Source organism: Pan paniscus, chromosome 12 (genome assembly GCF_029289425.2).
Source record: "Pan paniscus chromosome 12, NHGRI_mPanPan1-v2.0_pri, whole genome shotgun sequence".
Classification (NCBI taxonomy): Eukaryota; Metazoa; Chordata; class Mammalia; order Primates; family Hominidae; genus Pan; species Pan paniscus.
This window is the reverse complement of record NC_073261.2, coordinates 31,550,247-31,564,680: the sequence shown is the minus strand read 5'-3', so window position 1 is coordinate 31,564,680 and position 14,434 is coordinate 31,550,247.

The following is a 14,434-nucleotide window of genomic DNA, read 5'->3' as shown; positions in this document are numbered from 1 at the left end:
GTTTGTCTCTGCAGCAAGGCTGGGAGCTCCAGGACCACAGGAAGCAGGTCTTACTCATTTCCTAACTCAGGCCCCACCCATTTCCCCAACCCCAACCTATCACCCAGCACATAGTAGGGGTTCTAATTGTTTTGAATAAATTATTTCCATTGCATTTCTCTGCAAGATGAATTTTTAATTGTAGTAAAATGCACATAAAGGCTGGGCGCGGTGGCTCACACCTGTAATCCCAGCACTTTGGGAGGCCGAGGTGGGTGGCTCATCTGAGGTCGGGAGTTCGAGACCAGCGTGACTCATATGAAGAAACCCCGTCTCTACTAAAAATACAAAATTAGCCGGGTGTGGTGGCACATGCCTGTAATCCCAGCTAGTTGGGAGGCTGAGGCAGGAGAATCGCTTGAACCCGGGAAGTGGAGGTTGCAGTGAGCCAAGATCGCGCCACTGCACTCCAGCCTAGGCAACAAGAGTGAAACTCTGTCTCAAAAAAAAAAAAAGAAAAAAAATACATAAAATACAATGTATAATTTTTAAGTACAGATGGTCCTCAACTTACAATGGGGTTACCTACAGAAAAACTAAACCCATCCTAAAGTCTAAAAATCCTAAGTCAAACCATCATTAAGTCAGGACCATGTGTGTTCAGTTCAAAGGCATTAAATTCATTCACAGTGTCATGCACCCTGTCAGCTGAATTTCTGATAGATTGACACAAGCAGAAATCTCATTGTAAAATTCTGTGTGATGAGGAAAAGGGGAATAAAGGAGAAGGGTGTGAAAGGTGAGATGCACTGGACTATAAATCAAATCATTTTGTTCAGACTGTTGAAATAGGAAGAATGCTTATTAATGAGGAATGTATCAAAGAAAAGGAAGAGCCAGGCCCGGTGGCTCATACCTGTAATCCCAGTACTTTGGGAGACTGAGGCGGGTGGATCATGAGGTCAGGAGTTCGAGACCAGCCTGGCCAATATAGTGAAACCCCATCTCAACTAGAAATACAAAAATTAGCCAAGCGTGGTAGTGCGCACCTGTAGTCCCAGCCACTCGGGAGGTTGAGGCAGGAGAATCGCTTGAACCCAGGAGGAAGAGGTTGCAGTGAGCCAAGATCATGCCACTGCACTCCAGCCTGAGCAACAGAGTGAGACTCCATCTCAAAAGAAAAAAGGAAAGGAAGGACAGGCAGGACTCGGTGGCTCACACCTGTAATCCCAGCACTTTGGGAGGCCGAGGTGGGGGTGGAGGGCGGAATCATTTGAGGTCAGGAGTTCGAGACCAGCCTGGCCAACATGGTGAAACCCTGTCTCTACTAAAAATACAAAAATTAGCCAGGCATGGTGCCTGTAATCCCAGCTACTTGGAAGGCTGAGGCAGGAGAATTGCTTGAACCCAGGAGGCGGAGGTTGCAGTGAGCCGAGATCACGCCATTGCACTCCAGCCTGGGCAACAAGAGTGAAACTCCATCTCAAAGCAAAACAAAAGGAAGGAGACCTGGGGTAATCCAGGTAAACAAGGGATTTTTCGTGAGAGGAAGGATGGAGAGGGTCTTATCTGAGTCACTGAGGAAGGGTGGAAGTGGGTCTTATCTTGGGATATTCCAGAGCAGGGTAGTCCGTTAAGACAGCCATCTCTCAGCTGGGCGCAGTGGCTCATGCCTGTAATCCCAGCACTTTGGGATGCTGAGGCGGACAGATCATATGTCAGGAGTTTAAGACCAGCCTGGCCAACAAACATGGTGAAACCCTGTCTCTACTAAAAATACAAAAAAAATTTGCCGGGCATCATGGCACGTGTGTGTAATCCCAGCTACTTGGGAGGCTGAGATATGAGAATCTCTTGAGCCTGGGAGGCAGAGGTTGCAGTGAGCCAAGATCGCGCCACTATACTCCAGCCTGGACAACGGAGTCTACAAAGTGAGATGGAAGGAAGACAAAAGGATGGGGGATTTCTTTACTGTAGGTGCTTTTCAGAAGCACAAGCTTCAGCTAAGTTCAACACAGTCAAGGTGTTGAGGGGTGGTGGTGGGAAAGAGAACAAGTAGCCATGGCCCCTTCAACACCGCCTTTTACTCACACGCAGAGGCACCTCCGAAAGCTGGCTCAGGTCTTGCGCTACCATCCTTTCAGCTGCCTAGTGGTCCCCTTTTTCTCTGTGGAATCATCTATCTCCCACGATCTAGGGCTGCACAACTTCAGGGCCGGGGTATTCATATGCAATGTGAGTTGTGCATTTCAGCAGTTCTGCATGATTCCTCTACCTTCCTGTCTTCCAAACCAAAGAGCAGGGCTGGGCGCAGTGGCTCATGCCTGTAATTCTAGCACTTTGGGAGGATCACTTGAGCCCAGGAGTTCAAGATCAGCCTGGGCAAGATGTTGAGACCCTGTCCCTTTTAAAAAATTAAAAACAACAACAACAACAACAACAACAACAACCAAAGAAGTACCTCCACTCAGGAGCACCTTGAAGCCTGATGCCCCTTCACCCCATGACAGAGGCTCCAGGGCAGCCTCTTGGCCTATTCTTTCCACTGCTTCTCACCCTTCTTTTACAAACCTTGCCATTCAGTTCTGATCCATCCCCTCCCAGGACAGAAGCAGCCCTCCCTAGGCCAAGTACAACCATCCATCCATCCTCAGGTATCCAGTGGGTCAGGTCCATCTTCAGCCCAATAGTCACAGCTGACCGGGTCCTACCAACTGTACCTCCAGTTCCCCAGGTAGCCACTGGAGCATACAAGAGGATAGCAGCTCCAACACTAACTAGCTAGCTACTTCCCAGCGGTGACTTCTCAACATTGGACTCCTGAAAGCCACAGTCAAATATCCTGGGGTAGGTACCTTTGCCTGAGCCCTACTGCCAGACACTTGACTCAACAGGTGTAGGGATTTAGCTTTGAAGAAAAAAAAATAAAACCTGGAGAATTTAATTTTTTTTTTTTGAGAGAGTCTCACTCTATCACCCAGTGGAGGGCAGTGGTGTGATCACGGCTCACTGCAACCTCTGCCTCCCAGGCTCAAGCCATCCTCCCACCTCAGCCTCCTGAGTAGCTGGGACCACAGGCACATGCCACCACACCTAGCTAAATTTTATATTTTTTGTAGAGACGGGGTTTCACCATGTTGGCCAGGCTGGTCTCGAACTCCTGGGTTCAAGCAATCCGCCCACCTCAGCATCCCAAAGTGCTGGGATTACAGGTGTGAGCCACCATGCCTGGCCTTTTTTTTTTTTTTTCTTTTAAGAGATGGGGTCTTGTTCTGTCACCCAGGCTAGAGTGCAGTGGTGTGAACTGCAGCCTCAAACTCCTGGGCTCAAGGGATTCTCCTGGCTCAAACTCCTGGGCTCAAGGGATCCTCCTGCCTTAGCCTTCTGAGTAGTTGGAATACAGTCAGGTGTCACCATGCCTGGCTATTATTTTTTTTTTTGTAGAGATAATGTCTTGCTATTTGCCCAGGCTGGTCTTGAACTCCTGGGCTCGAGGCATCCTCCTACCTTGGCCCTCGAAAGTGTTGGAATTATAGGCATGAGCCATCGTGCCCACCCCACCCTCCACCAGAGAATTTAATACGCAGCCCAATTTTCAGAACTACAGCCCTTTCACATGCAGTATCTCGTTTTGACCTCACAATGACTTGTTGTGGTAATCTTTAAGATTAGGACAGGCTGGGCTCAGTGGCTCACACCTGCAGTACGAGCACTTTGGAGGCCGAGGCAGGAGGATCACTTGAATTCAGGAGTTTGACACCAGCCTGGGCAACATAGTAAGACCCCGTCTCTAAAAAATACAAAAAATACAAAAAATTGTCTGGGTGTGGTAGTGTGCGCCGGTAGGCCCAGCTACTCGGGAGGCTGCGACATTTTACCCCGGGGGTCAAGGCTGCAGTGAGCCATGATCAGGCCACTCCACTCCAGCCTGGGTGACAGAGAAAGACCCTATCTCTTAAAAAAAAAAAAAAAATGACAAGAACAGTTCATAGAGGCTCCAACTCCTGAATTTAAAGATAAGAATTAAAGATTTGCTTTAAGATACTCTAGAGGAATATCGTGTGTGTGTGTTTAGAAGGGTAGGATGGATAAACAAAAAAAGCATCAGGATGTTGAGAACTGCTGCAGCTGAGATATGGGTGCACAACACTCCCTCCAGCTTCATGGATGTGTGAGAGTTGCCGTAAGGAAAAGCTTCTCAAAGTCTCCCGTGGAGATGATGAGGAAATATGCTGGGTATGCATTTGTGGTGTTTTCTAAATTTCCCTGAGGGAAGGAAAACTGTAATTAACTATAATCTAGTAAAGTTCATTGTGACCCATCCAATATAATGTTGTCATAACTAAAGAGAGAGGCGTCTGCAATCTAGAAAAAGAACAGTCAAGGGATGAAAATAAGTCAGAGTTGTATCAGTTCTGTCCAGGAAAGAGAGTGCTTCTAAGTAGCCTGTGTTAGATCTCCATATAACTTTATTCAAATAAAGCCTATTTTCTGAGCGTATTTATAAAGACTTCCAGCCTAACGTTCTAATCCTCTTAGCAGTTTAATTTTTCTGTATAAATTAAGAAATTAGTATGTATTTGGGTTTATCACTTAGTTATTAGTTTAGCCAGAGTGTCTTAGCCCTCCCAGTCTATTTGCAGGGGAATTGATAAAAACCAGTATCCTGAGGACCAGGTCTCAGATCTATGGTGGCTCTCCTTGCAGTGGCAGAGCTCCCACAATTCAGCAATGCCTCTGGGGATCCAGATGCTTGCTAAAAACCAGTATCCTGAGGACCAGATCTCAGATCTATGGTGGCTCTCCTTGCAGTGGCAGAGCTCCCACAATTCAGCAATGCCTCTGGGGATCCAGATGCTTGCTTCCCACAGAGTTAGGGCATAAGATTCGCCAAGGATTGCAGAATGGGGTGTGGTGAAGGAGGAGAACTCTGGCATATCTGATTGGAGTTGGAATGAAACTTCTGCCTTTTGAGACCCAGCTGTACTGTATGATCTCAGGAAAATTACGTAATCTCTCTGAGTCTCAGATCTTCTCTCTGTAAAATGAGTGTGATGAAACCCACCACACTGGACTTCTGAAAGCATGAAATGAAAGACTGGGCTAGGCACAGTGGCTCACACCTGTAATCCCAGCACTTTGGGAGGCCAAGACAGGCAGATGACCTGAGGTCAGGAGTTTGAGACCAGCCTGGCCAACACGGTGAAACTCCGTCTCTACTAAAAATACAAAAATTAGCCAGGCATGATGGCACACATCTGTAATCCCAGTTACTTGGGGGGGCTGAGGCAGGAGAATCGCTTGAACCCAGGAGGTGGAGGTTGCAATGAGCCGAGATCACGCCACTATACTCCAGCCTGGGCGACAGAGCAAGACTCTGTCTCAAATAAATAAATAAAAGAGATGGAGAGTCTCTGGAAGGTTTTGAACAGAGGAGGTTGTAATCTAACCTATATTTTTAAAGGATCACTCTGGCTACTGACTTGAGGAGTGACTGTAGAGTAGAAAGGGTAGGAGCAAAGAGACTAAGCAGGCAGCTGTGCGGTTACCCAGTGAGACAGGGAAGGGCTGGGGGCTGGGTGGAGCTACTGGATGGGTCTTAGATATATTTTCAAGGTACAGCCAGCAGGGTTTGCTGATGGGAAACACAGAGGTCTAAGAGAAGGAGAGGAGTGGGCCAGGCACAGTGACTCACGCCTGTAAACAACACTGTGGGAGGCCCTGGCGGGCGGATCACCTGAGGTCAGGAGTTCAAGACCAGCCTGGCCAACATGGTGAAACCCCATCTCTACTAAAAATACAAAAATCAGCCAGGTGTGGTGGCACATGCCTGTAATCCCAGCTACTCGGGAGGCTGAGGCAGGAGAATTGGTTGAACCCGGGAGGCGGAGGTTGCAGTGAGCCGAGATCATACTACTCCATCATTCCAGCCTGTGTGGCAGAGCGAGACTCTGTCTCAAAAAAAAAAAAAGAGAGAGAGAGAGAAGGAGAGGAGTGAAGGATGACTCCAAGATTTTGGGCCACAGCAACTGGAAAGATGGAATTGCCATATACTGATAGAAGGGAAATTATGGAAGATATGTCTTTATGGAGAAAAGATCAGTAGTTTCATTTTGGTGATAATAGGTTTATATTTCTATTGGACATCTAAGCAAAAAACAAGTCCTCAGAGCCATACCATCACCCCAGTAAGACCAAATTTTCAGTCTTTAAGAGAAGCTAGAAAGTCTCTCTAAGCCTTCTCTGGCTGAGGAGGCTGTCCGATTACAAAAGAGAGAGAGAGAAGCTGTTGGGTCAGGGAATGGTGGCTTACACCTGTAATCCCAGCACTTTGGGAGGCTGAGGAGGGAAGATGGCTTGAGGCCAGGAGTTCGAGACCAGCCTGGTCAATATAATGACACCCCATCACTACAAAAACATTGAAAAAATTAGCCAGGCATGGTGGTGAGCACCTGTAGTTCCAGCTACTCAGGAGGCTGAGGCCAGACGATCACTTGGGCCCAGGAGTTTGAGATTACAGTGAGCTATAAACGTGCCACTGCACTCCACCCTGGGTGATAGAATGAGACCCTGTCTAAAAAAGAGAGAGCGGGCCAGGCGTGGTGGCTCACGCCTGTAATCCCAGCACTTTGGGAGGCCAGGGCGGGTGGATTACCAGAGGTCAGGAGTTCGAGACCAGCCTGACCAACATGGAGAAACCCCATCTCTACTAAAAATACAAAATTAGCCGGGCAAGGTGGCGCATGCCTGTAATCCCAGCTACTTGGGAGGCTGAGACAGGAGAATCTCTTGAACCTGGGAGGCAGAGGTTGCAGTGAGCCAAATTGCACCATTGTACACCAGCCTAGGCAACAAAAGCGAAACTCCATCCAAAAAAAATAAAAGAGAGAGACAGAGAGAAGCTGTTAGGGGTCAGGATGGCGGGAAATTTATCAGTAGATCAGTGCTCAGTAAAGAGAATTTTCCCTCACGTCTTGTGATAGTCACTTCCAAATGGCCCCCATGATTTCCCCTCCTGCTATTCATGCCCTTGTGTAGTTCTTTCCCACACGATATTAGGTTGGGTCTATGTGACCAATAGAATATGGAAGAAGCAGTGATATGGCATTTCTGAAGCTAAGTCATAGAAGACATTGCGGTCTCCACCTCGGTGTTTTTCTCCTCGGATCACTTACTCTAGGGAAAGCCAGCTACAATATTGTGAGCAGCCCTTCATGCAGGTCCTCATGGTGAGAAACTGAAGCCTCTTGCCAACAGCCACGAGAGTGAGGTTGGAGGTGGATCTTCCAGCCCCAATTAAAGCCTTCAGGTGACTGCAGCCCCAGCCAACATTGACTGCAACCCATGAGAGAGTCTGAGCCAGAACCACCCAGCTAAATTGCTTCCTAATTCCTCCCCACAGAAACTGTGACATAATAAATGCTTATTGTTTTAAGCCACTGAGTTTTGGGCATACTTTTTTATGCATCAATAGATAATTCACGCCGGGCGTGGTGGCTCACACCTGTTATCCCAGCACTTTGGGAGGCTGAGGTGGGCGGATCACCTGAGGTCGGGAGATCGAGACCAGCCTGACCAACATGGAGAAACCTTGTCTCTACTAAAAATACAAAAATTAGCCGGGCGTGGTGGCACATGCCTGTAATCCCAGCTACTTGGGAGGCTGAGGCAGGAGAATTACTTGAACCCAGGAGGTGGAGGTTGCGGTGAGCCAAGATCATGCCATTGCACTCCAGCCTGAGTAACAAGAGTGAAACTCTGTCTCAAAAAAAAAAAAAAAAAGATAACTCACATACCTTTCCAAGTCAAATGAAGGGGATATTCCAAAACAATTTGGAGGCTCCTGCAAAGAAGGAAGACTGGCACCTCATGCCACAATCAGACCTCTGCTCAGGCAGTGAACTTGCTCTCCTGCCCTCCTCACTCCTAGAGCAGAGGGAGGAGAGAATTAGAGAGAGAGTTGGGCAGAAAGAGGGGTTGGTGGCAGGGTGCACTGGTGCATGCCTGTAGTTCCAGCTACTCGGGAGGCTGAGGTGGAAGGATCACTTGAGGCCAGGAGGTTGAGGCTGCAGTGAACCAAGATTGCACCACTGCGCTCTAGCCTGGGCAACAAAGCAAGCCCTGTCTCGAAAATTAAAAAAAAAAGAGGGGTTGGCCCTGGAGTGGTCTCTACTACAACCCTTGGGTAGGCTCCCCAAAGAAGGGTACCCGCCAGGCAAACGGGACCCCAACAGTGAGAAGCAAGAAGCAAGGAGACCTGACAGGGGCTGAGCCTCCCACTACGAGAACCAATATCTGGACACCAAATCACACTCAGTCAACCAGTAACAACCACAAAAGGAGTGGTGATTAAACTGTGGGAAATTAAGTAAAGAGAAATCCCCCTTCTTCTCTCTCTTTCCTCAACACTGGAAAAGTTAGACCTGAGAAGGAAGGGAACGTGTACCAGAACCATCCCATGACCGCCTACACTCAACACCAGGCACAAGTGAACACACACAAATATATCCCCCTCCAGCCAACTGCAGCAAATGAAGGGGTGAAAGGCTGACCAAAGCCCTTCCCCACATCCAAGTCCCTGCAGCAGAAACTGATCCCCAAGCCTGGAGAAGGATGATAGGGAGGGAACACAGATGATATATATCAGAAATGAGATGGCAGGGGTTTTTGTTTGTTTTTTTGTTTGTTCGTTTTGTTTTTGTTTGTTTTCTTTCTTTCTTTTTTTGAGATGGAGTCTCGCTCTGTCACCCAGGCAGGAGTGCAGCGGCACAATCTCAGCTCACTGCAACCTCCTCCTCCTGGGTTCAAGAGATTCTCCTGCCTAAGCCTCCCAAGTAGCTAGGACTACAGGCATGCGCCACCATGCCTGGCTAATTTTTGTATTTTAGTAGAGACAGGGTTTTGCCATGGTTGCCAGGCTGGTCTCGAACTCATGACCTCAAGTGATCTGCCCATCTCAGCCTCCCAAAATGCTAGGATTACAGACGTGAGCCACCGCGCCCGGCTTGTTTTGTTTGTTTGTTTTGTTTTGTTTTGTTTTTGAGGCAGGGCCTTGCTCTGAGGTTGGAATGCAGTAGAGCAATCATGACTCACTGCAGGCTCGACCTCCTGGGCTCAAGCGATCCTCCAGCCTCAACCTCCCAAGTAGCAAGGACCACAGGTGTGTACCAGAAAGCCTGGCTAATTTTTAAGTTTTTCACAGAGATGGGGTTTTGCCATGTTGACGAGGCTAGTCTTGAACTCCTAGGCTTAAGCAATCCTCCCTCCTCAGCCTTCTAAAGTGTTGGGGTTACAGGCCCTGATTGGGCTTTTAACGCTAAAAGTCATAATAAAGCTATGGAATCTATCCAAGACCTCAAGAAGGATACAGAAAGGGAACTGTGACAGAAATGGGTTAAAAGCCTTGAATGGAAAAGAAATAAAACCGTGTCATGTTAAGTCCCCACTGAGTTGAGATCGCTGATAAAAAGGTCACAATTTTTTTTTTTTTTCTCTGAGACGGAGTCTTGTTCTGTCACCCAGGCTGGAGTGCAGTGGCCCAATCTCGGCTCACTGCACCCTCTGCCTCCCCGGTTCAAGCAATTCTCCTGCCTCAGCTTCCTGAGTCGTTGGGATTACAGGCATCCGCCACCACACCCAACTAATTTTTTTTTTTTTTTTTTTTTAGATGGAGTCTCACTCTGTCATCTAGGCTAGAGTGCAGTGGCGCGATATTGGCTCACTGCAACCTCCGCCTCCCGGGTTCAAGCGATTCTCCTGCCTCTGCCTCCCCAGCAGCTGGGATTACAGGCGTGCGCCACCGCACCTAGCTAATTTTTGTATTTTTAGTAGAGACGAGGTTTCACCATGTTGGCCAGGATGGTCTCAAACTCCTGACTTCAGGTGATCCACCTGCCTCAGCCTCCCAAAGTGCTGGGATTATAGGCGTGAGCCACCACGCCCAGCCTATTTTATTTTATTTTATTTTATTGAGACAGAGTCTTGCTCTGTTGTCCAGGCTGGAGTGCAGTGATGCAATCTCAATTCACAGCAACCTCTGCCTCCCGGGTTCTAGTGATTCTCATTCTTCAGCCTCCCAAGTAGCTGTGATTACAGGTGCCCACCACCACGCCCAGCTAAGTTTTTGTATTTTTAGTAGAGATGGGGTTTCACTATATTGGCCAGGCTGGTCTTGAACTCCTGACCTCAGGTGATCCACCCACCTCTGCCTCCCAAAGTGCTGGGCTTCAGGCGTGAGCTACCATGCCCGGCCTATTTTTTAACTTTTGTAGAGATGGGGGCGGGGGCGGGGGTGGGTTGGTGGTAGTGGTCTCACTATGTTACCCAAGCTGGTCTCAAACTCCTGGCTTCCCAAAGTGCTGGGATTACAGGTGTGAACCGCTGCACCCAACCCTGAGAAGGATTCTTAACCTTTCCAAATCTCTATTTGGAAAATGAGACTAAGAATGGTACCCCTCCCAGTCTCCTTGCAGGGCTGAGGTGAAGGGGGACAGAAGCAGTGCATTCAGCAGGTAGAGGGGACACTGCAGCTGACAGCTTGAGGCTTCCATAACCTCCATTTAGGGATCTCCTCCTTGTATAAAAGCCCCAGTCAGACCCCTGATCAACCCTTCTTGGTCTCCTCCCCACTGTAGATGAACCACAGCCAGGGGTGCTTTGATTGTCCATGCCTGGGCAGTTGCCCATTCCTACTGGAACCCTTGGAAATGGGGGAGGGACAAGTCTCCAGAGAAAGGGGAGGTACCGTGCCTGGAAGAAAGAGGACAGGAAGCTGGACAGATCCAAACAACAGGTGCCCACTACATCCGATGATGCTGATTTTGCCTTCACCTTACAGAGGTCAGTTGCAATTCTTTCCTGTGTTGCCCAAGAAGAATTACACATCCAGGAATTTAAATCAGCATTGAACCTGTTTATCTGATCCAGTCCTCTTATGTTAAAGATAAAGGCCCCGAGGCCCAGCAAGTTGAGCTGGTTGCTAAATGTCTACAGGTAATTGGCACCTTGGCAATTGTTTGGGACAAACCTGAGAAAATCTGGATACTTGGGAATGAAGATCTCAAAGGCTATATGGATTTCTGGGTGAGTTGGGACACGATAAGATTGAGGAATCAGGAACTTGCCTCATTAGTATGCCCGAGGTGATTTATTGCCACATGTGAGTTGTGCCAAGTTCTGTAGGTGTGGGTGCCGCTTACATAGACTGGAGCCTTCTAATGCCCACCAGTCCCTGCAGCCTTCCTCCCAGAGGAATTCCACTGGGATACCCACGAGCAATATATGAGACCAGTATTTTTCAAATGTGGATCAGTCAAGAAATCAGTTTAGTTGGATCAATATACACATTTAAGAAAAAGAACATAACTTATATCAATACATATAGTCTCTGGAAACAGAATTGTAATTTTACATATAAGGCCACTGGCCAAGTGCTTCCCACTCATTTCCTACCCCTGGGCCCCAAAAGTATTATTCCTACTCCACTTTATTTTTTTTTTTTTAGAGATGGGGTCTTGCTGTGTTGCCCAGGCTACAGTACAGTGGCTAATCACAGGACTAATTGTAACATGCTGCAGCCTCAAACTCCTGGGCTCAATTGATCCTTCTGCCTCAGCCTCCTGAGTAGCTGGGATTATAGGTGCACACCACTGCATGCTCATACCTCTTTTTTAAGGGAAGTCCAATTCATTCCATAAATGCATATGGAATGCTGGGCACTCCTGATACAGAGATGACTAGGATACAGTTTTTGTCCCCAAGGGATTCTAAACCCAATAAGAAATGGCCTCTAGCCCAGAGTACGGTAGAGAAGGTAATGAAGAAGGCAGACGGTGGCAAAATACCTAACAGAAAAATAATCCCTGGGCACTGAGATGAAGGGGAAGGAGGACCAACGTCTTCTACTTTATACACTGTGTTATTTGAATTTGTTGCAGTGAACATGTATAACGTTTGCATTTTAGAAGCCCAGTAAAAATAGAAAATTACACAAATGATCAAATGATTGAAATGTAATTGAAAATCTTGGACTGGGGAAGGAAAAGGAACTAATATTTATGAAGCAGTGCTTTCAAACTCTGGCTCATTTCGTCCTTTTGATGCAGCGAGAAGGGTCTCTTGATCCCCATCTTATTTATATATTTATTTATTTATTTTTATTTTAATTTTAATTTTTTTTGAGATGGAGTCTCGCTGTGTCGCCCAGGCTGGAGTGCAGTGGCACAATCTTGGCTCACTGCAACGTCCGCCTCACAGGTTCACGCCATTCTCCTGCCTCAGCCTCCTGAGTAGCTGGGACTACAGGTGCCCGCCACCACGCCCGGCTAATTTTTTGTATTTTTAGTAGAGACGGGGTTTCACCGTGTTAGCCAGGATGGTCTTGGTCTCCTGACCTCGTGATCCGCCTGCCTCAGTCTCCCAAAGTGCTGGGATTACAGGCGTGAGCCACCATGCCTGGCCTCCCATCTTATTTTTTAAATTATTTATTTTTATTTATTTTATGGATGTATTTATTTGTTTATTTTAGTCTTGCTCTTGTCATCCAGGCAGGAGTGCAATGGCACAATGTCGACTCACTGCAACCTCCGCCTCTTGGATTCAAGCAATTCTCCTGCCTCAGCCTCCTGAGTAGCTGGAATTACAGGCGCACACCACCACACCTGGCTAATTTTTTTATTTTTAGTAGAGACGGGGTTTCACCATGTTGACCAGGCTGGTCTCGAACTTCTGACCTAAGGTGATCCACCCACCTTGGCCTCCCAAAGTGCTAGGATTACGGGTGTGAGCCACCACACCCGGCCTTTTTTTTTTTTTTTTTTTTTTTTTTTGGAGACAGAGTCTCACTCTGTCGCCTAGGCTGGAGTTCAGTGCTGTGACCTCGGCTCACTGAAACCTCTGCCTCCTAGGTAATCCCCATCTTAAAAATGGAGAAACCAAGGCCCTAAGAGGTAAAGCACTTTGCCCCAATTCTCTGGTTAGCAAGGGACAGAGCCCTTGATATTTTTGCTATAGACTTTTATCCATTTGCCAACTCAGAAAAAGGGTCAGAAACTAGGGACAATGATTCTAAGCACTTTGTTATTAGGCCTTTATAAATACTCAGTGTCTGCTATCATGTTCTTTCTTGTTTTTCTCTAGTGATTTATAGTTAATGTCTTAAAATAACGGTCTTTGTGTTTTTGGAGGTGGAAGGAAAAGCTTCCTGGGGTAGCCAGTCTTGGGGACAGAGGACGGGAGGATGGTGGCAAGAGAGAGGGCAGGCCGAAGGACTCCCCCCCCAGGCCCTGGTACTAGCAGGGGCTTCCCAGGCAGGCCTTGCCTAAGGGCTTGCCAGGTGTCTGACACCGAATGAGAGGCTTCCCTCTCTTCCTGGCTTCCCCAGCCTTTTCAGCTTGAGCCCCTCTGTGCTGTGAAAACCTTTCTTAGGCTCTCTTCCAACAGGTTTCTCCTCCACTCCCGCCTCCTTTCTGTCCTCCCGACGGAGGCCCAAGGGTCCAATGGGGTCTTGCTTAGTCCCAGGTGGCCTCCCCCTCAGCCTCCCTTCTTCCCTCATCATCCACACCTGGTGTTCTCCCTCTGGAGGAAAGGGAAGAAAATGAACGAGAAGACTGTGGCTGCAGGTGGATGGAGAGACACACTGGAGCTAAGGAAATTTACAAGTGTCTTCTAAAAATCCTGGCTGTGGGTCTGGGTACAGTGGCTCACACTTGTAATCCCAACACTTTGGGAGGCCGAACTAGGAGGATCACTTGAGACCAGGAGTTCGAGACCAGACTGGGCAACATAGGGAGACCCCGTCTCTACAAAAAAACAAAAAAAATTAGCTGGGCATGGTGGCGCGCGCTGGGACCGTGGTCCCAGCTACTTAGGAGGCTGAGGTGGGAGGATTACTTGGCCTAGGGAGGTTGAGGCTACATTGAGCCATGATTATGCCACTGCATTCCAGCCTGGATGACAGAGCAAGACCCCATCTTAAAAAAAAACAAAAAGAAAAAAAAGGATCCTGGCCACATCATTTTCATCATTATCATGGTGACTGGGCATGTTTATTGAGCTCTTACTATGGGCCAGGCACTTATGAAGTACTTATGGCTCATCATTTCACTCAACACTCGAGAATGTCCCAGAGTCCCAGGTCACACAGGCAATCAGCAGCCAAGCCAGCCCCCAGGGTCCTTCAAAGCTGTGCTCTGAACCTCCATGGTGGGGTATCCTGCCTTCCATGGTCCTGCTCCCAAGAAAAACAATTTGTCCTATGGCCAGAGGAAGCTTGAAGCCCACTTACATAGTTAATACAAACCCCTTCACCTTTGCTGCTCTGGCATTCGACTTCCTTGGCCTGGACCCACTGATGTGATGCTCTCACTCCCTCCTCTGGCTCAATTAAACATTTGTCTCAGGTAGAAATCATGACATCCTCCTATCCAAGTCCTCATGCCCCCACTTGCTGGGATGA